Source organism: Crocuta crocuta, unplaced genomic scaffold (assembly GCF_008692635.1).
Source record: "Crocuta crocuta isolate KB4526 unplaced genomic scaffold, BGI_CrCroc_1.0 scaffold197, whole genome shotgun sequence".
Taxonomy (NCBI): Eukaryota; Metazoa; Chordata; class Mammalia; order Carnivora; family Hyaenidae; genus Crocuta; species Crocuta crocuta.
Window position 1 is genome coordinate 7463630 of NW_027532002.1, and position 23360 is coordinate 7486989.

The 23360-nt window shown below is 43.3% G+C and overlaps 2 pseudogenes; both read left to right on the plus strand.

Moving 5' to 3' along the window:
• Positions 1 to 284: 284 nt before the first annotated feature.
• On the plus strand, positions 285 to 1039 carry LOC144241015 (large ribosomal subunit protein uL6-like; annotated as a pseudogene).
• Positions 1040 to 14855: 13816 nt separating this feature from the next.
• Positions 14856 to 14988, plus strand: LOC144241036 (U4 spliceosomal RNA; annotated as a pseudogene).
• Positions 14989 to 23360: the final 8372 nt, after the last annotated feature.

Sequence of the window (23360 nt, forward strand, 5' to 3'; positions counted from 1 at the left end):
AAGTTGGAAAGATAATACAGAGAGTCCACCAATTTCCCCCTAATGTGAAGATCTTACACAACCGTAGTCCCTTTGTCAACACTAAGAAACTAACACTGACAAATTACTATAGACTGTGTTAGGAATTACTTGTCCTGGACATGGAATGACCGCGAGGGACAGGCCAGCCCAGAGTCTTTCTTTCTTCCACTATTCCTCAGTAAGCTGAAGGCATAGAGAGTTGCTAGAAGGTGTGTAATCAAGAAGCAAGTTGAGTTTAGCTCTTTGCTGTATCTATTGGGAGAATGAAGACCGTTATCAGCCATCAGACTGTTGTCATTCCAGAAAATGTCGACAGCACTCCGAAGGGACCCACTGTTACTGGGAAGGGCCCCCAAGGAACCCTGTGGAGGGATTTCAATCACATCAATGTAGAACTCAGTCTCCTTGGAAAGAAAAAGCTCTGAGTTGACAAATGGTGGGAAATGGAAAAGAAGTGTCTACTGTTTGCACTATCTGTGGTCGCCTACAGGACATGGTGAAGGACGTTACACTGGGCTTCTTCCTTTACCAGGTGAGGTCTGTGTGTGCTAATTTCCCTATTGATGTCATTATGCAGGAGAATGGTTCTCTTTGTTGAAATCCAAAATTTCTTGGGTAAAAAATAGGGGCTCCTGGGTGGCTCAGTTCATTAAGCATTAGACTTTGGCTTAGGTCATGATCTCAGCATTTGTCAGTTTGAGCCTCGCATGGGGCGCTTGGGATCCTCTATCCCAGCTCTCTCTCTGCCCCTCCCTCACTCACACTTGTGTGTGCGTGCTCTCTCTCTCTCTCTCTCAAAAATACACATTAGAAAAATACATCCACAGGCCTTGGTTGAGGCCAGGTGTTGCTTGTTCAGTATCTCAAAAAGAGGAGTTAATTCGTGAAGGAAATGACATTGAAATTGTATCAAACTCAGCTGCTTTGATTCAGCAAGCCACAACAGTTAAAAAAAGGAAAATTTGGGGATGGTATGTATGTTTCTGGAAAAGGAACAGTTCAGCAGACTGATGAATAAGATCTAAGTTGTCCAGCTACCGAAATAACAAGAGCCAGATGATTTTTTCAGACTTATTTGTGATATTTTAAAGATGCAATAAAAGCTGTATTGATTTGGAGCTTTTTCTTAAACCAATAAAAATAAAAAAGAAGCCAGTTGAGTTTATTTCCCACAGGATTTGCACTGTTCTGGTAAGAACAAAATACATATGTATGTACAGGCTATGAAATGCAAATTGTGCAATTTTGGTGATTTCATAGATGAGTTAAATACACTTCTTTTTATTTTTTTACATTCCACTGAGTTCTTTTTTTTTTTTCTCCCCTAATGCTTATTTATTTACTTCTGAGAGACTGAGAGAGACAGAGAGGCAGGAGGAGGAACAGAGAGAGAGGGAGACAGGGAATCCCAAGCAGGGTCTGCGCTGTCAGCACAGAGGCTGACATGGGGCTCGAACCCACAAACCGTGGGATCATGACCTGAACTGAAATCAAGAGTCAGAGGCTTAGCTGACTGAGCCACCCAAGTGTCCCGAGTTAAATACACTTCTATTTGCCCTTAGAATTGGCCTTGCAAAATTCATACCAACAATTAAACATTTTGTTTTCTTTACTCAGCAAGGCATTAAAGTGCAAATTAAAAAAACATCATAACTAGCTGAGGTAGAGACTGGGAAAGATGGAAAAAACTTTATACTTTAGTTCCATAACTGCACTTTTCCCCTACTTTCTGGACCAGGACTCCACATTTTCATTTTGCACTGAGTCCCACAAATGATGTAGCCTGTCCCACTGAACCCTAGTCAAGAGGCATTGTCTTAACTGAACAGTCCTCAGCATCAGAAAATGGTGGTGAAAGATAAGTGTCAGGAGAAGGGGACTGTCTATGATCCTTGGCAATAACAGCAATGGAGGGGATTTATTCTCCCTCATTAACCAGCCCAGGGGGCTATAGGCACCTCAGGATGATTCCTGATATTTTAGCACTCTTAGATATGGCTCTGGGCAGTAGGATTCCTGGTGGATGTTCCTAGTGGCCTTGTGCTTTTTGATGCAGAAAGTGTAACGGCAAATGCCACATCAAGAAGCAGTTAAAAATGTGACCTGCCCCAGGTGTGTGGCTTTTGCGTGTACCACTCTATATTGCACTGCTTAATTATTTTTGTGCTCCAGTGGGCAGTTTTTCCTTTTTAGCTTGAGTATTAAATCAAAGAAATATCCTCTGCATCTCCAAAACCCGCTAATTCATTAAACACAGAATGGGGGGGTTTCTGTGAAGAGGCAGCGTGGTGGGTTTGGGATGGCTGCTTTAATTTATATCTGAAAACAAATTAGGCTAATGGAGCAGAACAGCTACAAATGCCGTATGGCCAACCTGCACCAGGAAACGGAACATGGCTCTCTGGCTAATTAAAGGACATGACTGGCTGTCTCTCCCACTCTGAAATTTTTTTTTGCAAAAAATGTGCCTTTTAGGATAAGGTATTTCATTTAAAGTAAGAAGGGGAGCACCTGGGTGGCTCAGTGGGTTAAGTGGTTAAATGTCGGACTTGGGCTCAAGTCATGATCTTGTAATTCATGGGTTAGAGCCCTGCATTGGGCTCTGTGCTGACAGCTCGGAGCCTGGAGCCTGCTTCCAATCCTGTGTCTCTATCGCTCTCTGCCCCTCCCCAGCTCATGCTCTGTCTCTCAAGAGTGAATTAATGTTGAAAAAATTTTAAATAAAATAAAATAAGCTGGTGATGTGAGGTCTGTCCTTCCCCATGGAGTGAAGCCACGCTGCTGGCACACATGGAAAGAGACTCCAGCCGCAAGCATGAGGAGTGACCCTTCCTGTGTCAAAGTGATCACTGGGAGCCCCGGGCCTGGGCTTGTCCTTCTCGTCCTGTGTCACCCAGTGGTAAGACTTGTGACCAAGCATCAAGCATAACTAGTAGGGGGCCCACTCGATCATCCACCTCCCAGAGCTGTTCCCTCTGTGGAAATCGGAACAGGGGTTTCCACTCCCTTCCCCTTCCTCGCCAGACTTTCACTCGACTTCTCCCATCCCAAGCTCCAGTTCTTCTCTACACCTCTTGCTCTCATACTCCGTCTTCATTTGTCCTCTTTATTGTTTTTTCCTTCACCTGCACCAATGTGATTTCTGCCCAGGTGGGGACTTTCTCTTGTTCGCTGTATCCTGTTCCTTACACATTGCCCAGTACGCGGTAGGGACTGGATAATTATTTGTTGAATGAATTGTCAAATGCAACTGTCAAGGCTACTTCTCTCCATGCCAGCCACATCCTTAACCTCTGCCCCCCACCCCCATGCTCCAGCCGCATCAGATCTGTGAAGATCTGAAGCACCCCTCCCCAAATTTGCATGTGTGGTTCTTCCTTCTTGCGATAAGCATTCCCCTTTCTACCTGTGCTGAGCTTTCCTCTTTCTGCATCCTCCAGAAGCCTCTACACCTCTGTAATGCCTTCCCGAGGTGCAAACTCAGGTCCACATCCTCCCCTAAGAAACACTAAGCAGATAGTGCCATTTGTATCTTTTCCCCCATCCCGATGCTTTAGATGTTTGATAAATGTATATATAAATGACATATCCAACGACACACAGCTAGTCAGTGGCAAGGACCAGGCTAGTGCCCAGATATGCTAGTCTTCCATACATGGTACTTCATTTGTTATTTCCATCAGAGAATGCCTTTAAGAAGACCTTCGCACCAACTTCCCCAAAACCCACAGTGTAGTTTCCACATGTCTACAAGTGTCAGCTTCCTGGTACCCAGCCCGTAATCTGTCTTCCCCAAACAAACCTTTCCTTAACCCATCATTGTCCTAATTCCTAACATTAAATCACAGTGTCATCTGATTGATTAATTTTCACAAAGTGTCAAAGCACAGAGATTGGGGGCATGACGATTTGGTTGGAATTTGCAGATGTTTTAAAGTTACTTAAACCAAAGGAATACATTCTGGGCACATTTGGAATTTTTTTTGGTGTCTGTTCCATGTATACATTTTCTTTTTCATGAAAAATTTCAAACACACATAAAAATAACAGGACCAGTGCGTTAGTAGGAATAATACAAGCCTCATAGATTCATCACTCAGGTGAACAGTTATCAACGACTTGCAACATTTCCTTTTTCTTTATTATTCTTTGTTGAATTATTTTAAAGCATATTCCGGAGACAGCATAATGTTTTATCCTTCTTCAAAATGCCTCTCTCTCTCTCTCTCTCTCTTTTTAAACATAACCACCCTAACAAATTAACAATAATAATTCCTTAGAAATGCAAGAACATTTTCATGGAGGTGTTTGTGGGGTGGGGGTAGAGCTTCTCTGTACTCTCTAATTGTATAACAGAACAGAAAGAAACCCCACTGAAGAAAGCCATGTGTATCCATGTTACCTCCTCACAAATTTTAGATGAAAGTGTGAAATGGCTTATACTTCTTTTCCTGGATGAATGGAGCTCATTGGAACTTTCTTAATAATCTCGAATTTTCTCCTCTTAGGGTCTCAGTAAATGCTGGCTTTGGAGAGCTGCATTCTCTCTGTGGCTCATCCATGGCCATGCTTATCCTGTCCAAGCTCTTTGAAAGCTGGCCTCTCTGCTCACCACCTAATACCATGGTTAGGGTTGAACTTAGATGACCAGATATTTTCATTTTCTGTCTTCCTTTTGATTTTCTTGGCCCTGACATATAAGCATAGTGACCAGGTAACAATAAAGAGAAGGTATTCAGATTAGTTAAGTGAACTAATATTCAAGTTTAAACTTTCAAAACTCCCCATATGGCCTACGGTACCCACAGGGCTGGGGAGAGAGAGCTAAGGAGACCCCAGGATGTGAATCGCCTGGGTTATCCTTTCTTGCGTCACAAGAAAGCACTTGACAATGGGCAGATCCACCCCCTCCCCCCACCCAGAAGATTCTCTCGCCCCTTCCAAGGGCTGACGCCCATGGTGCCCATCACCACTCACGCCCTCCCAGATTTGGCAGGACTCAATTCCTCTACCTCTTCCCCTCCTTCCCCCACCCACCCCTGGAGCTCATTTCCCTTCCTTCTAGAGCACAGCTTGTTTCCTCTCGTTGCTAAGCAGCCTGTCCACTGCCTGGCAGTGCTCACCATCGCCTGTCCACTCCCGCCCTACTCCGATTATTCAGATTAACCCTCTGTGGCTGGACATAGATTAAAACCCTGGGGTTGTGTGACAGTCCAAAGGGTTCCATCAGGGCGCCATTAACAATCTACACTTTGCATTTCCTAAATTTTTTTTTTTTAATTTTTATTTATTTCTAGGAGAGAGAGAGAGAGAGAGACAGCGTGAACAGGGCAGGGTCAGAGAGAGAGGGAGACACAGACTCTGAAACAGGCTCCAGGCTCTGAGCTGGCAGTCAGCACAGAGCCCGACGCGGGGCTCGAACCCACGAACCGAGAGATCATGACCCAAGCGAAAGTCGGACGCTTAACCGACTAAGCCACCCAGGCGCCCCTACACTTTGCATTTCCTAACGCTGTGTCCTCTCTGGGGGCAAGCAAGTGTGATGGCTGAGGGTTCCGCGTCCACACAAAGCTGACTTTGAGTTCTGATCCCACCACTCAGTAATGGAGGGACTTAGGAACTTCTAGGAAGTTCCTCACTCTTTCCGCTTAAGTCTTGGTCTTCTCGTCTGTGACAGGGAATAATAACATAATGGTGACCGTGTGTGCCTGCTCTGAGGGTTCAATTACTTAAAGCGTGTTGAGGGCTCAGTATCGTGTCTATTATGTAGTGAGAACTCACAGTATATTAGTTGATACTGATGCAATTTGTACAGCCCTGCCACATCTATCATCTGCTTTCACAATAGTATTAGTTACCTGGGGGAGGGAACTGTTAATACTTCCACTGTGGGCATAGAAAACACAGGCACAGAGAGAGAAAGCAGCCTGCTCAAAGACAAACAGCTAAATTCGTGTTGGAGGAAGACTAGTTTTATGTTTTTCCTAGTTTGTCACTGGGTGCCAGACATATCTAAGTCTTAAGATGAATCCCACCCAGACCTTTCTTTGGGGAAGAGAATGTATTTGGAAGCAGTCGACCCCGTAGGCCTTGTTTCCCACTTCGAAACAGTATAGTATTTGAAGTGTAGTATTGGATCAATATATTAAATATTCTCCAAGATGAAAATAGGAGTGCATCCATTTTTATGCCTGGTATAATGAGAATGACCAGATAATTTGAACTTCAAATCAGAGCATGAGGACTGGAAAGGAAAATTTGGCCTTAAAGTACATGGTACTGAATCACGCCTGCAATTTATACTAGGAATAGGGCCTGGGGAAGACAAGTCTCATAAAAGAAAAGGAAGGAAGAGTATATCACGCTGACCCTGAAAAATTAGATAAGGTCAAGTCTTATCCTCAGCCCCTAATTGTTGCTTTTAAATTTTTTTAAACATTTTTATTTATTGTTGTGAGATGGAGAGAGACAGAGTGTGAGCAGGGGAGGGGCAGACAGAGAGGGAGACACAGAATCCGAAGCAGGCTCCAAGCTCTAATCTGTCCGCACAGAGTCCGATGTGGGGCTTGAACCCAGGAACCCCTAGATCACGACCCGAGCCAAAGTCAGTTGCTCAACCGACTAAGTCACCCAGGCGACCCACTACTTCTGCTTGTTAAAGGTGGTGAATCCAGTCAGGTTCCAAGGACACAGAGGCTCAGGTATGATGCCTGAACTCCTGCTTCCCTTAGTTGTGTCTCATAGCCCGAGGCTGCACTTGGCCGCGGCTGGTCCTGGTCTCTCCGGGGGACCTAGTGAGAGCCCTGAGCCTTGGCTTTCTCCTTTTCTGGAGGATCAGCTTTAAGACTGCACAACGCTAATGTGGCATCTGAGTACGACTTTCACAATTTTTGTTACACCCTCGACCATTATTTCATCAATATTGTCTTTGAATGCCTTCCTTTTATGATTAAAAAATTTTTTTAATCCTTATATTTATCAGGAGAGGATGGGCATTGTTGAAATAAAAAGCCCTGATATCTCAATGGCTTAACACAGTAAAGGTTTGCTTTTTATTTATGTGAAATCCAGTGTGAGTCCGATGACTGTTCAGAGCAGCTTTTCCTTGAAGGTGAGTCTTAGCCGGTGGCCCTGACATCCTGATCCCCTCCATTTTATAACGCCACCGCCTCAAGGTGTGGTGGTGAAATTCAGGTCTTGCTATCCCGTAATGTGTCGATTGGGTATGTTGATTATCTTAAGTTGAAGGCATTTGAAAAAACAAAACAAAACAGCAAATGCAGTCAGAGAGAAGGCTAAGTCTGAACTCCCTTTATTTGCCTAAAGATGGAGGTTCCATAAGGACTCAATTATCCTAACCCTCCCTCCCAAGAGCCAGGGAAGGTTGATTCTAATCACAGGAGAGGAGACTGGATGGGAACACCACACCCAGACAAACTGGATCACAAACGATCGGGTCTCCCATCTGTTCTTCTAAGGGCCCTTTCATCTTTCCTAAAAATCATATTCTATACTCTCCCCTGAATTGCCCTTCTCCCACTTCCCCTCTTAAGATGGTACATGACCTCTCATTGCGGTGGAGGTATTCATGTTTTTTCTCGTGATGCCCCATGCACGTAATATTTAAAATTAATACATTTGTATACCTTTACTTCTTTTTAAATTTTTTTTTAATCTTTATTTTTGAGAGAGAGAGAGAGAGACAGAGAGACAGAGTGAGATCGGAGAAGGGAGAGAGAGAGAGAGGGAGACGTAGAATCTGAAGCAGGCTCCAGGCTCTGAGCTGTCAGCACAGAGCCCGACATGGGGCTCAAACTCACAAAGCATTGAGATCATGACCTGAGCCGAAGTCCACCACTTAACCCTGAGCCACCCAGGCGCCCCTGTATACCTTTACTGCCGTCAGTCTACCTGTGGTCAGTTTACTTTGTAGACCCAGCTATTGAACCTAGGAGGGTGCAGGGAATGTCTTTCCTAGCCGACTGTGGCATCCAGGGCCACTGAGGCAGGAGAACGAGGCAGGAGGGCTACACACTGGCTTAGGAGTGTCGGAACCCAGAAGGGAGGTCAGTTATTTCTACTTGCATTTTGCTGGTGATGAGCAGTCCCGTGGCCCCCCTTACTGCCAAGGGGCGTGGAAGCAGGGTGGGGCATGTAAGGTATTTGGGGAGCACAACGGCCCCGCCTGTGGGACCGAAATGGAAAGTGGGTGTTATCGCTTGCCGTGAATCAGAGATGGTCATAAATAGATGTAATGAGGACAATGTGTTAAATTCTAGGTGGGTATTTTTGTCTGCTAAACATTCTGATTCTTAGATTTACTTTCTTGTGCAAGAGATGCTGGAGGTGGAGGGTGGAGACAGAGAGACAGAGAGAGATACAGGTGTTGAAGACATATTCGCACCACATGGAGACCCCTCTCTCTGAAGGAATCAGAAGGATTGAAGGATAATTGAAACAATAATAACTTTCTTATTATATGAGTGAATATTTTGCTTAATACCTTGCCAGGCATTATCTAAAATCACCTCTCTTTCCACCTCAAAACTTCTCACGGACAGCAGGCATCCACATGCCACACTCCGGGACACGCCACTCCTGTGGAGCTGAGTCAGCATCACTCTCCAAGGCAGTGATAAATATTTATGAGATTTGTGGTGTGCCTGGTGCCGAGAGCACAAAGATGATGATGACCATCCCCACCCTTGAGATTTCAGAGAATAGAGAGACAGAAATAAACCAAGTTCCAATACAATGTACAAAATGCATTTGGGAACCACAAGTTGTTATTGCAGTAACCCTTGAGCGACAGCTGATTGTTCAACAAAAACTCTGTCACGTCTTTGTTATTTTGTGTTCACTATTTGATTCTGCTTCCTTTTACTTTTTCTTTTGGTAATGTTAATGGTATTCTATTTAGGGCAAAAGGCACAGGTAGAAGGAAAAAAAAACCCAGCTAATGTTTTCTCGGTACTTTGAATTTAGTGCCTCTCGAGGCGTAAGACATGCACAGGGGGCCACGTGATAGGAAGCATAATGCCATTTCAGGATGTGGGGGAGCCAGATTGCATTGACAACAATGTCAGATCAATACAGCAGTTATCGATCGAACTCACTAAATGGAGGGAAAAGGGGGCAAGCCGTGGGTCCATCCCAGGCTCCCCATCTTCCGTGACATGTAGCACCAAATGCCTTGTGAGCAAGTTTTCTTCTTGGGAAACTCAGAGAATTAGACGAAATGTGCAGTTCCTGAACCCTGAATGTTCACAGATACAAAGGGAACTCTCACATCAAGCCTGCCCACAGGGGACAGATGACCTTGGAGCTCTTGGGCTCTATGTTTAGCCTCAACCATCCCCTCATTTGTTATTTGAGTGCATTTGGTTTCTGTTTTTAGGTGTGGGGAAAATAGCATTAACCTCATCACTGTTGTTTCCATTTACTTATCTGTTTTTAAAAAAAATTTCAATGTTTATTTTTGAGAGAGAGAGAGGCAGTGCATGCAGGGGAAGGGCAGAGAGAGAGGGAGGGAGACACAAAATCCGAAGCAGGCTCCAGGCTCCGAGCTGTCCGCACAGAGCCCGATGTGGGGGCTCGAACCCACAAACCATGAGATCATGACCTGAGCTGAAGTCAGACACTTAACCAACTGAGCCACCCAGGTGCCCCTCCATTTACTTATATCTTATTTAGTACTTACTAAGTGCCAGGGGCTTTGGCAATACTAGTTAACATAATATTTATAAAATGAGTACCATTATCATGCCTGTGTTAGGGATGGGAAAACTGAGGCACGGGGAGGGTGAATAAGTTCTTTAGTATCCGATATCTAGAAAGAGACAGACAGATGTTCCTCCTCAGGCAGTCTGGGTGGAGATCTTGCAGTCACCACCTTGCGGTGTCCCTAGGCAAGGTAGTTGAAAGTGCTAATAATAAGATGAGGAACGTGACAATGACGCCTACAAAACAAGGGTTTTTTTGAAAATTAAAAAGCTTGAGAAAATGACAGACGTTGCACACACACTTGAGCAAAGTCCTTTTAGACTAGAAACAGCATGACTCACAGTGTGAGAGAAGGGGAATTGCCTGATACGGTCGTGGACCTACTGGGCTTTAGGTACATTAGTTCATTTGCTCCTCGCAGCAGCCTCAGGAGGAAGGGCCATTACCATCCCCCAGCCAAGTAACATGTGTAAGGTCACACAGCTGGTAAGTGGTGGAAATGAGGTCCAGCAAAAGACCAACGTGTCTTAAGGCAGAGTTGGTGCCCCAGACCGCTGCCTGGACAGCAGCGAGGGCAGGGCTGGGGAATCCACATCCTTCAATCGAGGACCCAGGGGTCTGAGTGTGGCGAGGGGGCAGCTGGTGGCACTTTTGCTGGGGACATGGAGGGCGTCCTGAGTTCAGACATCTTAGGGCCAATGCCTTGCGGTAAGCAGGTCTCCTGTTTGGAGAGGATGCCGTGCTGGTAGACTAAGAAAGAAGGGGGTAGCTGCCTTAACACAGTCCGGTCAGCCTGCCAGGTCTGCTCAGAGCACAGACACCCTGTGCATAGGGATGCATGAGAAGCGTCTGGTTTTAAGTGCTGCAGGACTAGATTATACCCTTGCTTTGTGGGCATCGTCTACTACACGCCGTCACCCTGGACCAGGGGTCCTCAACCTGCATTGTTCCTTCAGTTTCCCTAAAATCTCTTCCAAGCCTCAGAACCTAAAAAAAAGAAAAAAAAAAAAAAAAGGAAAAATATGTGGATTTGCACACACAGTACTTTATCACTCAGTTAATTTTTAAATGCTGATTTATTTATTTTGAGAGCACGCATGCGAGAGAGGGAGAGAGAGAGCACAGCAGAGAGAGAGAGAAGAGAGAATCCCAAGCAGGCTCCATGCTACCCTCACAGATCCAGACATAGACTGGGGGGCGACGGGGATAGGGGCTGGACGCCAAGACCCTGCGATCGTGACCAGAGCCAAATCAAGAGTCCGTAGCTTAACCCACTGAGCCACCCACGCACCCCTCATTCAGTTAATTTTTGATATTTTGGGGAGTGTATGGCTATGGTGAAGAGAGCTTGGAAAGCATACTCAGCACACTTTACAATACTATTTTACTTTATTATTCCACTTCCTAACGTGTGGTCAAGTTCATGTCTTGTACCATACTGCCCCCTAGCGGGCACTTTGTTTTGCAGCACACAGAAGAAAGGTGCTGAAAAAATGGCTTTTTAAGACTGAAGTCAAGCGCGGGACTTGCAGGGGAGGTGGGTGGGGTTCGTAGAACAACTGCAGCTTCTGGCTTAGTGGAATTGTGACCTTCCGGCTTCGCCACGCCACCGCCACCGAGAGCCCCACCGTCTTCCTGCATCCCCACTCCGGCACATTCCAGCACCCAGTGACCCCTGGGTCCTTCCTGCCAGCGGACTGGACCTCTTCTTTGAGGAGAGAATTCAAAGCTGGTCGAAAGAGCATCCTGTCGCTGGAAACATCCGACAAGAAGCGTTTTTCTGAATACCCAGAAGAGAGCTGCTGCATGAAAAAGAGAAATGATTCAGCTGAAAAAATATGGATGATTTGTTGCTGCTGTTTCCGAGTTGGCCTCAAAAACTTCTCAGGAATGTCTTTCCGCCCAAGTGGAGAGTGTGCTGCTTTGCAGGTGCCCGTCTGTTCTCCTTACCCAGCTCTGGGCCACTTAGTTAACCCGATGCGACAGGCGCAGCCCAGTCAGTGCATGTATTTGTCATCTCAAGAGCTTTGGTAAGCCCAGTTACATTTCAGAGAACTAGAGGTTACCCGAATGGCTTTCGGTCAGTAGGTGACATTGTATGATTAGGAATCCTATAGAGCTTTTTAAAAAATATTTTATTTATTTTTTTAGAGAGAGAAGGAGTACAAGCAGGAGAGAGGGGCTGAAATCAAGGGTCAGTCACTCAACCGACTGAGCCATCCAGGCACCACTCCTTAAAGCGTTTAAAAAAAAAAAAAAAAGAGAATGGAGACTAAGAAAGCTACTCTACAGATATTAAACCTCGTCTTCGAGAAGGACATCTTTGGGGCGCCTGGGTGGCTCAGTCAGTTAAGCGCCGGACCTTGGGTTTTGGTTACAGTCATGATCTTGAGGTTTCCTGATCTCTAGGTTTTCTGAATTCGAGCCCTGCATTGGGCTCTGCACTGACAGTGCAGAGTCTGCTTGGGATTCTCTCTCTCTCCCTCACTCTCTGTCCCTCCCCTACTCATGCTGTCTCTGTCTCTCTCAAAAATAAATAAACTAAAAGAAAAACTAATTCAAAAAATAAAAATAAAGAAGGGCATTTTTAAAAAGTAACTATCTACACGTGGGCTTCAATGATATATCTATCTGTCCCAAAATATAGCCCTCACACATCAACCCACCCAAGCTTGGATGGTGAATTCATAATTAATATTTACTATTATGCAAAGGCTGTTTTCTATCTCCAGAAAGTAAAATTTTATTTAAGGCCCTGGGAACTAGAATTTTTTTTTTTTTTTTGGGGGGGCAATTAGGTCACACAAATAACCAAAAAGTTTAATTCTAGTCTAGAACTCTTGAAGTAGTTCTGATTTGGGGCCATATCAGCAATACACAAAAAATAGCCAACAGCCTGGAAGGTCAGATTCTGTGAACAGGAAATTTGCAGAAGCCTTGTGGATGGCCGGCGACTGGGTGTCCTCAAGATTTATAGGCTTAATAGAATAAACCTGCACTTGTTTATTTCTGCTTTACATGAACATTTTCCAGATGAGGAGGCCCCACTACTTCCTTCACCCTGCCCCACATGTAAATACATTTTCCTTCTCTTTTCTTACCTCTCAGGGTGAGCGGTTTCAGGAACAGCTTGTGTTTGTAAAAACAACAAATGTGCACAGATGTTTTATGAAGAGAAATGGACAAGACAGAAACCTCTGGTGTATTTGTGCATATTTCTGAAGTTTACTTCACTTTCTTTACTTCTTGTCACTTTACTTGCTTTGACCCCAAGACCCCAAGGTAACAGGAGCCTGTACCCCTACACTCTGGTGATAGATACTACCTAAGAGAAAAGATGATCTCTGTGGAGGTAGACGTAAACTTGACAATATGAGCAAGAATGAATTGGTCGATACGACCGATACAAAGGGTGAACTCAGGTAGTCTGGGCCAACGAGGTTGGCCTGGCAGGTGAGTTACCCATCCTCGGATCCAAGGATCTCATCCGCACGTACAGCTCTATAGACACAGCCCCCAAGATGACTGGAGGGAGCTACTGAGTGATAAGGAAGGCAGGTGCTGTTGCAAACCTCCATGACCAGCCGTTGAATTGTTCAGGAATTCTTAATCCCTGCAGTGGAGGAGCTGGATGAGGCAAAATAATACATGATTGATCATTGGTGGTTAATATAATCAGATGGTTCCTGTTAACTAGATGTCAAAAAAAAAATTATGGGAGTAGAGTTTAGCCCCTGTCTCTAGCCATTCTGTGCCTGTGGCAATATTACCCTTTTGGCTTATTATTCTATCCTATGGAAGCCACTCTAAGTGTGCGAGAACTCTCCTAAGAGAAGAGACGTGTACTTAGAAAGTCGCTTCTTTTATTTATGTACTTATTTAGTTTAGTTTATTTATTTTGAGAGAGAAAGAGAGCAAGCAGGGGAGGGGCAGAGAGAGAGGGAGCAGCAGGCTCCATGCTGTCAGTGCAGAGTCTGTCGTGGGGCTCGAACCCACGAACCATGAGATCATGACCTGAGCCAAAGTCAGACTCTTAACCGACTGAGACACTCAGGCGCCCCTTTGGAATCTCTTCGTTCACGTCTGCAAAACAAGGGTAATCAAAGAAGACGAAGTTTATAGTGCACAGGGCCAAGTGCCTGGCATAGAGCAAACACACAATGAGCCTTCGCCTGATGGAGGAATTTATTTTAGAGTTTGATCTTGAAAGTTATTTGAGTGTCTCTCTGAATTTGCCTCGCCCCCAACCCCCTTCACTGTTGACTACAGGAGACATTGACTATCAGTAAAAAATCCATTCCCTAGTTAATGTTCTCCCGCTTGCCTTTTATACTGTCTGTCGGATCCAATCCATCACGCATGTAATCATATTATACGTTGCCTTCTCTATGAATAAGAAATGAGGGGATGGTATTTTGTTTGCTGCCATCCGCCATCATGAGAGACTAGATACAGGATGAAAGTTTTAGCTCCGTGGCTGCAGGGAGGGTACAGGTAATAAATCATTTAGTATATCTGGGATGGAAGACAGTCTCCTTGGGGATTCTGTGGCTGTGGAACCTGTAAAATCTTCAGGATCGGCACTTTGGTGCCAGTCTGCGCTGGCCAATGGGGAATGAATGGAAACCTTAGGGCACAGCTGTGTCCTCCTAAGTGGGGTGGGAGCCTTCGAGAGACAGAGTGTGGAAGTGGCTTAGGTGAAGTGCCTGGGGGGTTACACTCTCTCACAGGCATCAGTCAGGTGTTAGGGCCCCCCAAAACTCCTCAGTGCTGCGGAAGGCTTTGCAGTCTTTGGGTCGCTAAGAACAGCCACTTCACTTCTTAGCATTTTAGCTTCCTAAGGGAGCCTAAAAGCTCCCTTACCTGCTTCACCGGATCCTGTGGAGAACAAATGTAATAATGACACTGAAAATGCCTTGTACATTCAGGGAGAGCTATAAAATATTACTGTGAAAGTTAATAGCACTAGTTCATATTACGTGCATAATTTCACAACCTACATTTCAGCAATGGCGTCCTCATACTTCTTGCATTTGCATTCTGGTGCTGATTTATTGTATCGATAAGTTACGGAAACAAATTCTAAATGCTAAACTCTACTGGAGTCCCTCAGCATTGCGCAGGGGCAGTATCGTGGCCAATGAGGTTTATCCGAGGCGCGATGATTGCTAATTGAAAAAAATCTACTGGAGTCTCTCAAATTGGAGTAATACAAGGAAGGCAATTCATGTACGCCTAGTTTTGTTTTCAGCGTGGTTGTCTGGAATAGGCTTGCTAAAACATTTCTCAAATCAATGAAACGGCGCCACCGTGTGGCCTAAGGATGTAATACCCTTCACTACTTTTTCGTCTGAGTTTTTATTTATAAATACCGCTTAGGAAATAAATATCAGAAAGTCTCTTTCCTAGTTAAATAAAAATGATTTTTATATATTTACCTGTAAGATGCATAGAACTCACGGATTTTTATATATTTACCTGTAAGATGCATAGAACTCACGGAAATTTAAGGAAATTCAATGCAACCTCCTTCAGCTGCATTTGTGAACTACTCGGTAGAGAAAGTTATCCACTCGTTCTTGGCACAAACATACTTGAATGTTTGTGACTGATAACAAACCTAATAGCAGCCACAATTCTGCCTTTGTGGTGGTGATAACTATGGAAATATGCCTTTTCCAGGATATCTCCCTCAATTCTCCAATTAAAAATCATGAATAATGTGTATATTTCACAAAATACTTTTTACTGGGGGGCCCTAACTAGCTAAATGGTAATAATACATATTTAACAAAAAGTAAGAATAAAAAAATGATAATGTACTTACAGTTAATTAAGACGCATTCACCTATATTTGAATTAAGCAGCTTAAGGCTGAAGCACTTTTGGAAATGATGCGATAGACCTGGATTGGACCGATAGTAAAGGAAAAAATCTAAGTAAGGTTGTATTTGTCAGGGAGAATATCACAGTGGGGATTGGCTAATTTTTTCAGTGGCATATGAGTGACAGTAACAATAACTCACTAAATACTTAGCAGGGCATTGTTAAATTTAGTAATTGTGGGAGGGGTCAATAATGGCCTTTTAGAAAATTTTAATGGAATTTAAAAAGAAAAAAAAACCTAGCCAATGTAAGCAGAAACAGATCTTCAAGCTAGAAGCTAAGCATTTACCTGCAGCTCGGGTATTCAGCAGTAAAGGCTCTGAGTGGTTGGTGCCCTCTGGAGGCCATTAAAGGAATTTACAAATTTAACCCTGAAATTCAACGCAGTGATGAACACCCCAGGGTACCTGTTGGTGACTGCAGAGTCCTGTCTAAGGAAACTGAAGCCACTCGTGTGTGACCAGTGAAGTACAACCATCTTTGTCCTCATTAAATCCTTACTGTAGATAAAAGAGATAGTAAGTGCATTCAGATCCACTGATGTGTTAGGATTCAATATGGAACGTGGAGTTACAGCCTACAAGATGATGGGTGTTAACAATGGGCTGACATGGCTGCTGTCTGTTTTCCTATTTTAGCTGTTAAATACAACTGGAGCAAGTTCTGAAACGCTAAGTAAATCATCAAAAGGGTAAACAAACTGGTATATTCATCTGATTCATTTAAAACTGAAAGTTGATTTTTGCACAACACATTTAAATGCATGCGTGCAGGTGTGCATGCATGTGTGTGTGAGCATGCACGTGCATGTGCATGGGAAATTGCAAAAAGATACCCATCAAATCGTTAATAATTGTGACCTCTGGGGATTAGTATGTGGACAGGAGAATGAAAACTTGCTTTTTTACTTTATCATTCTTTCATGAACACAAACTTGTATTTCTTTCATTGTAAGACAATCTTAAATGGAATAAACAATTTAAAAATCACCAAAGTTATGCCCTTCTGAAATATAACATACCCCGAAACAGGGTTAGGGAGATGTTATAAGTTATTTTACTATTTAGAAATTTAAAATGTACAGCCATATGTATTAGCTTTGGTCGAATTTGTATGAATTCCCTAGTATTTTGCTTGCTCCTTAAGATGAAATGGAGTTTACTTAACTATAGATCTAAAATATTTTCATTACCTGCTGTGGAGTGTGAACCAGCAGTTAGGACAGGAAATCTAGAATCCTTCTTTTAAGTCACAATTTCGCTATTCTGTTTTTGTCGGTCTTGTTAAAAAATGTTCTTCTTTACAAAACTGGCACAAAAGGCAAGTAATGTTTTATAGACAACATTAAAAGTCACCGTGATGCCATTTATTTTATGTGCCAAAATATTTAAGGTGTTTTTTTTTTTTTTTGAAATCTATATGGAACACAAAATAACAAAATAAAAATAGGTATGAGGGATAAGGAGAAAGGAGAAGAGGGTATGACGTAAGAAGAACCAGATTTGAAACAAGTAAAAGCAATGAATGAAAACGAAGATCAGTAGAGCTTTTGGTGATGGTGAAGCCTAAGTTCAGTTCGGAGTTTGCCAACAATTGAAACAAAGAAGAAACATGAAAAGTTCTAGGAGTCGCAGGCCCACAAGACCCAAACTGATCAGTAGTTACAGAGAAACAACAGCTTCTGGGCTATTAAGACAAGACAAAAAATATTCTGCTCAACTGGATTATAGAAATATAAGGTATTGTTCAATATAAGGTGTTGTTCCTCATTACGGAGGAAGATGGGATACATGTGCTAGAATATTCCTTTATCCTGAGCTGCAGGCGAGATTGACTCTTAGTCTTCAATCGCCCAGAGGTTCTCACTGCCCATTTTTAGGGGTCTCCGTGCTTGGTCTGACGAATCTCACCAGCAACCCCACCCTGTCCTTGGGGGAGGGGATGCTCTATGCTTTCTCCATTTCTTCGCAGTCAGACCCTGCTCCATGGAATGGTTCTAGAAGACTCCATAGTCATGCATAAGTGATTAAGAATACAAGTGTGCCCTGTCCCCCTTCAGGCATTTGAAGTTTTTTTTCATTCTCTTAGAATGGCAGCTGGGTAGGTGGGTGTCATTCTTTGTTCTTCATAACATCGGTTCCACTTCCCTCGGTGACATGGGTTACCATCTTCTCTGACTCTTTCCTGTATTTACAAATTCTACTTTGGCTGTGGAGATCACAAGTGAACCCTAACCAATTAAATTATGTCAACTTTATTTAATACATCCTGGTGCTATAGTCCACCTATTTTATTCTAGAATTGCTTATTTTTCTTACAGCCATCGTCCACTGATAACCAGGTTAGGGTCTACTATGACCCCAGCATCTTCTAAATCAGTCTTGAAACCTTGTAACGAGTCCTCTCCTTCCCACTGGCTGTTTGTCATCCCCTCCCCCTCTCCCGCTTGAAGTGTTCATTTAGCATCCAAGTCCACACATAAAAAATACATTGTGCAATGACAGACTGTGATGCCCTAACCCGGGGCAATAAATGGACTATTCATCTCACCAACATCTTGGCCTAAGAAGCAGACTTGAAAGGAAAATAAACAAAGTTGTAAGTTGGTATAGGTGGAACCCTCCAGATTTCCTTTCCCAGACAGCACTGGGCAATTAGGCCAAATGCCCACAAAACTGTAGGCACTGGCATTCTTTGCTTCTGCAATTTTCCTTTATGGAAGGCAAGAAAGTGGTGGTGAGTCCATCAAGTTACATACACTAGGTAATGGATGGGCCAATTAAAAAAGCCAGAGACTCTTTTTAGGACCAGTGTTCCCTTAGTTATTTTTGGTCATGAGCGGGTGATCAGGGTCTAAAAGCAACAAACTTTACGATGTGGGCACACACAGACCAAGATCACTGATGGTCTTGGGGAGGAATTGGCGCTGCCAGGAGCCCAGAAACATTCTCATCTGACCTTGGCCCGTCCAATGCAGCCTTCATGTCTCGCCATGTCGCCCTCGCCCCCGCATGTACTGTATAGTGAACTGGCATGCCTTTTCTAGAGAAACTCCATGGATTAGACCTGCCATCAAAGTGCTGTTTGGTCTTCATGAGGAACAGAGCCGTAGTAGGTTACAGGTTTTCTGATCAAGGAGGCAGCAGTGGTGCAATTCACCTAAGTGAGAGGAAGTTCAGGTTGTAGACTCTGTCCCTACCATCATCCATTATAACGTACTTGTTTATAAATGGGCATGTACATGGTAGAGGCTCAGTGTATCCCCTAACAATGTTTTCGGCAAATGTTTTACCTTTCAAATATTTTGCTTAATATATTTCAATGCTAGTTGATTTGAAGCATAGAGGTTTACAACTGAGTCCCTGAGGTGGCTAAACTGAAGTGGATTGATCTGCCAGTATAAAAGCGGCGTTTTGGTCTTATTTGAAAATGCCTATAATTTGCTTTTAAAATAAAGCTGTATGGAAGTATAACGTAAATACAAAAATTAGAATGTATAACTCAATGAATTTTCCACAGTGAACACCCCAGTGTAGCCAGTTCCCGAGTCAAGAAATGGAACACCACCAGCATCCCAAGGGTTTCCTCAACCCCCCTCTTTGACCTCACTCCACCTCCAAGAGAAACATTTTCCTGACTCCTTTTTTTTTTTTTTTTAATTTTATTTATTTATTTATTGAGAGAGAGAGACACCGACCAGGAGAGGGACAGAGGGAGAGGGAGAGAGACAGAATCCTAAGCAGACTCCACACCAAGGACAGAGCCAGACACGGGGCTCAATATCCCATGACCATGAGATCATAACCTGAGTCAAAATCAAGAATTGGAGGCTCAACTGACTGAGGCACCCAGGTACCCCAAAGATTTTTTTAAAAAATAATCTCAAGGGGCGCCTGGGTGGCTTAGTCGGTTAAGCGTCCGGCTTTCGCTTAGGTCATGATCTCGCGGTTCGTGGGTTCGAGCCCTGCGTCGGGCTCTGTGCTGACTGCCAGCTCAGAGCCTGGAGCCTATTTCAGAGTCTGTATCTCCCTCTCTCTCTGACCCTCCCCTGCTCACGCTGTCTCTCTCTCTCTCCTAGAAATAATAAATAAATAAATAATAAATAAATAAATAAATAAAAATTTAAAAAAATAAAAAAATAAAAATAATCTCTACACCCACCGTGGGGATCGAACTCACAACCCTGAGATCAGGAGTTGCCTGTTTTACCGACTGAGCCCACCAAGGCTCCACATTAACCTGACTTCTAACACCAAACACTAGTTCACCCTGTTTTTTTGTACCTTCTAGAAGTGAGATCACACAGCTCGCGCTGTTTTGTATTTGACTTCTTTCATTCATCATTGTACTCATGATGTTCCTTCAAGTGCTTGCCTATAGAAATAGCACATTCATTCTCTTTGCTGAATAGAAATCCATTCTATGAATATATCTCCATTTATCTATTTTATGGTAATGTACATCTGGGCTGTTTCCAGTTTGGGGCGATTGTATATTCTTAGACTTGTCTTGAGTGGACACATATATAGACATTTCAGTTTGATATAAATCCAGATTGTCACTGATTTTATGACAATAAAACGGGGAATGGGGTATGCCAATGTTCGATTTAGTAGACCCTGCCACGTCATTTCCTACAGTGGCTGTACCAAGTTCACCCCAGGAGCAGTGGATTAGAGGTCCCCCACAACACTTGGCATCATCAGTCTTTTCACTTCTGATCATTCCAGTGAATATTCAGTGGTACCTCAATATGGTTTCCATTTGAATTTCTCTGATGTCTGATGATAAGAAACACCTTTATATATGCTTATTTGTCAGTTGAAAATCTTCTAAATAAAGGGCTTCTTTGAGGCTTTAGCCCATTTTTCCACTGGATTGTCTGTCTTTTTCTTTTTAGTTTATAGAAAGTCTTTATACATTCTCCATGTAAGTCTTTTGTGAACATGTCCATTGCAGCTCTCTTCTCCTGCCTTGTGACCTGCCTTTTCACTCTCATAATGGCATCTTTTAATGAACAGAAGTTCTTAATTTCAGTGCTATACACTTATTTTTCTCCCCTTTACAAGTAGTGCTTTTTTGTGACATGTTTTGGAACTCTGTCTACCCCCAAGGTCATGAAGATATTCTCCCAAGTTCTTTTCCATAGGGTTTTATTGTTTTATCTTTGATACTTGCTCTTATCATTTATCTGAATTGTTTTTGTGTATGGTGTGAGATAATGGATGAGGTCTCTCCCCCCACCCCCCAACCCCAGTATGGTTATCCAATTAGCCTGGCACCATTTGCAGAAAAGTCTGTGCTTCCTGACTGCTCTGTAGCATAACCTCTGTCATGAATCAAGCAACAACCATAAGGGTGTTTCTGGATTCTCCGTTCTGTTCCCTGGTCTACTGGTGTCTCCCTGTGCTATTACCACACTCTCTTAGTTGCCTATAATTTATCTTTAACTTGTCTGTGTGTGTGTGTGTGTGTGTGTGTTTTCCAGTTTAGGCACACCCCTTATTAGCAGCTTATCACTGGATTTAGGTTCCCTAAACCGTCCTTGAAAATAATGTCTTTTGAGAAAGGGGTTTAATGAAACCATTTATCATTATTGTTACACAATAATGTACACAATTACACAAATCAGTAAGTGTACAAGTATTAGCTTCTTTTTGGTCATCTTTGATCTCAGCTCTGTTGCAACTTTCCTTCAGTTTCTGGCACTTTATAGGTTGGAAACCCTGTCCTTTATAGATTGAATCATGTGTTTGTCTCCATAACTGTCACTTCTCCTTGGCTTCCTCATTTTGTCCTTTCTCCTTGTCTTTAAATTTTTTAATGCTTACTTATTTTTGAGAAAGAGAGAGACACACACACAAGAGTGCGAGTAGGGGAGTGGTAGAGAGAGACATATACACAGAATCTGAAGCAACCTGCAGGCTCCTAGGCTGTCAGCACAGAGCCCAATGCAGGGCTTTGAACTCATGAACCATATCATGACCTGAACCGAAATCAGATGCTTAACCGACTGAGCCACCCAGGCGCCCCTTTTCTCCTGCTCCTGATGTTTTAAGAAATGTATCCACCTCAGTGAACTATCATTTTTACTCTTGGCCATTTCACTGTTAATTTTATTTTTGCTATTATAATTTTAGTTTTTTAGTGTTTTGGGTCGTCTCTTAGTCTCTGAGCCAGGGATCAGACTGCACAGAAGGCAATAGAGCCTATTTCTACCTTTTTTTTTTCTTTTTTTAGTTTGGCAGGTTGGTTCCGTGTTCCTGACAAACTCTGGGCTTTAGTGGTCTCATATTTTGAGTCTAGCTCCATGATCTCTTTAAGTTCATGGAAAATCTTCCCTGGTTATGGCAATAACTTGACTCTTAGTTTTAGTTTCTCATACTGTGATATTTACATTGTCTGTGAAGTGGGGTAGATGTAGGAGGACACTGAGAGAGATTTCCTCCACTGCTAACAGCTAGCGATACCAGAACCCCTCCCTCCAGCATCGTGGGGACTACATCTTTCTAGCTTCTTACAAATACAGTTTTGAACAGTCATCACTGTCAACTTAGAGGTTTCACGTCTCAGCAGTCTTTCAACCTTGGGTCTTCAGTAATCCATCTCATGGTCAATGCCATTCACTCTCCCTTGGAGTAGCTTCCTTTATGAGACCAAGTCTTGCTTCTTCCGCTAGATACATGTTCTTGCCTGAGTCACTCAACTGCTGATGATCTTGGCTTCCTTAATCCAAACAATGAGGTGCCTGAATCAGGCTCTCTGATTTCTTACAGTTTGAAACCCCACACTTCTGTGAAATGCCACAGTCATTCCTAATTTTTTAAATTATAGTAATAATGATCACCAAACCAAACCAGCTTGCAGAAATCACAGTTCTTGGCACTAATAACGTGTCCTTCTGAACAACTCCTTTTAGTAGACTTTTGCCCAGAAGCCCCTGGCACTGTGGCAGCAAAGGGCTTGTTCGTAACCAAAATATACCCACTCTGCCTCTTTTCGTCGGATGGGATGGTAGTGTTAATGGGTCCCCAGTAGGTACACTTGTTTATAGGAGCTTTGAAGCTGCACCCTCACAAGGCTTCTATGGAAACAGTGCGTGGCTGACATATTAATCCACACTTTGATGACAAGAAAGAGCCTGTAGTGGGGATAAGGGAAATCCTTCAAACCCTCTGAAAAGAGAAATGATAATGAGACATCAATGACGCTAGAAAACACGAAGTGATGATTTATATCCTCTTTCATGTACATAAACGTCACAGTTTTTCCTACTACTCTGCCCAAGAAGGGAGGTATTTCTATGTAGTATTTTTGTTTGCTTAGTGACACCAAAATCGGTTCCTTTTGTAGACCGCCACTATAAAATTAATCTGATGGGTCAGTGGCCCATCGCATAAATATCCGAGATCTACACAAAGGGAAATAAACTCCAAATCTGAATATTTTGTCTCCGCACCTCTGAACCTGTGCCCTTTGCGACAGCTGCAGAATCTTTCTCTCTCTGACTGTCTGGAGCTGGGCGCGAGGAACATAGGCATGGGTACGTGTGCAAAGTGGCACCTAGGGGTGGCAGTTCCTTTCTTTCAGTGTTTTAAAGGACTCTCTATGAAATGAAATAATTGTTTTTACATGTCCAAAGAGGTTTGGGTAAAGCTTTTAAGTTATTGCCTCCAAAAAGCTTTTTATAGTCCATCATGGGAATGGGTCTAGCATCAAAGACATTGTTT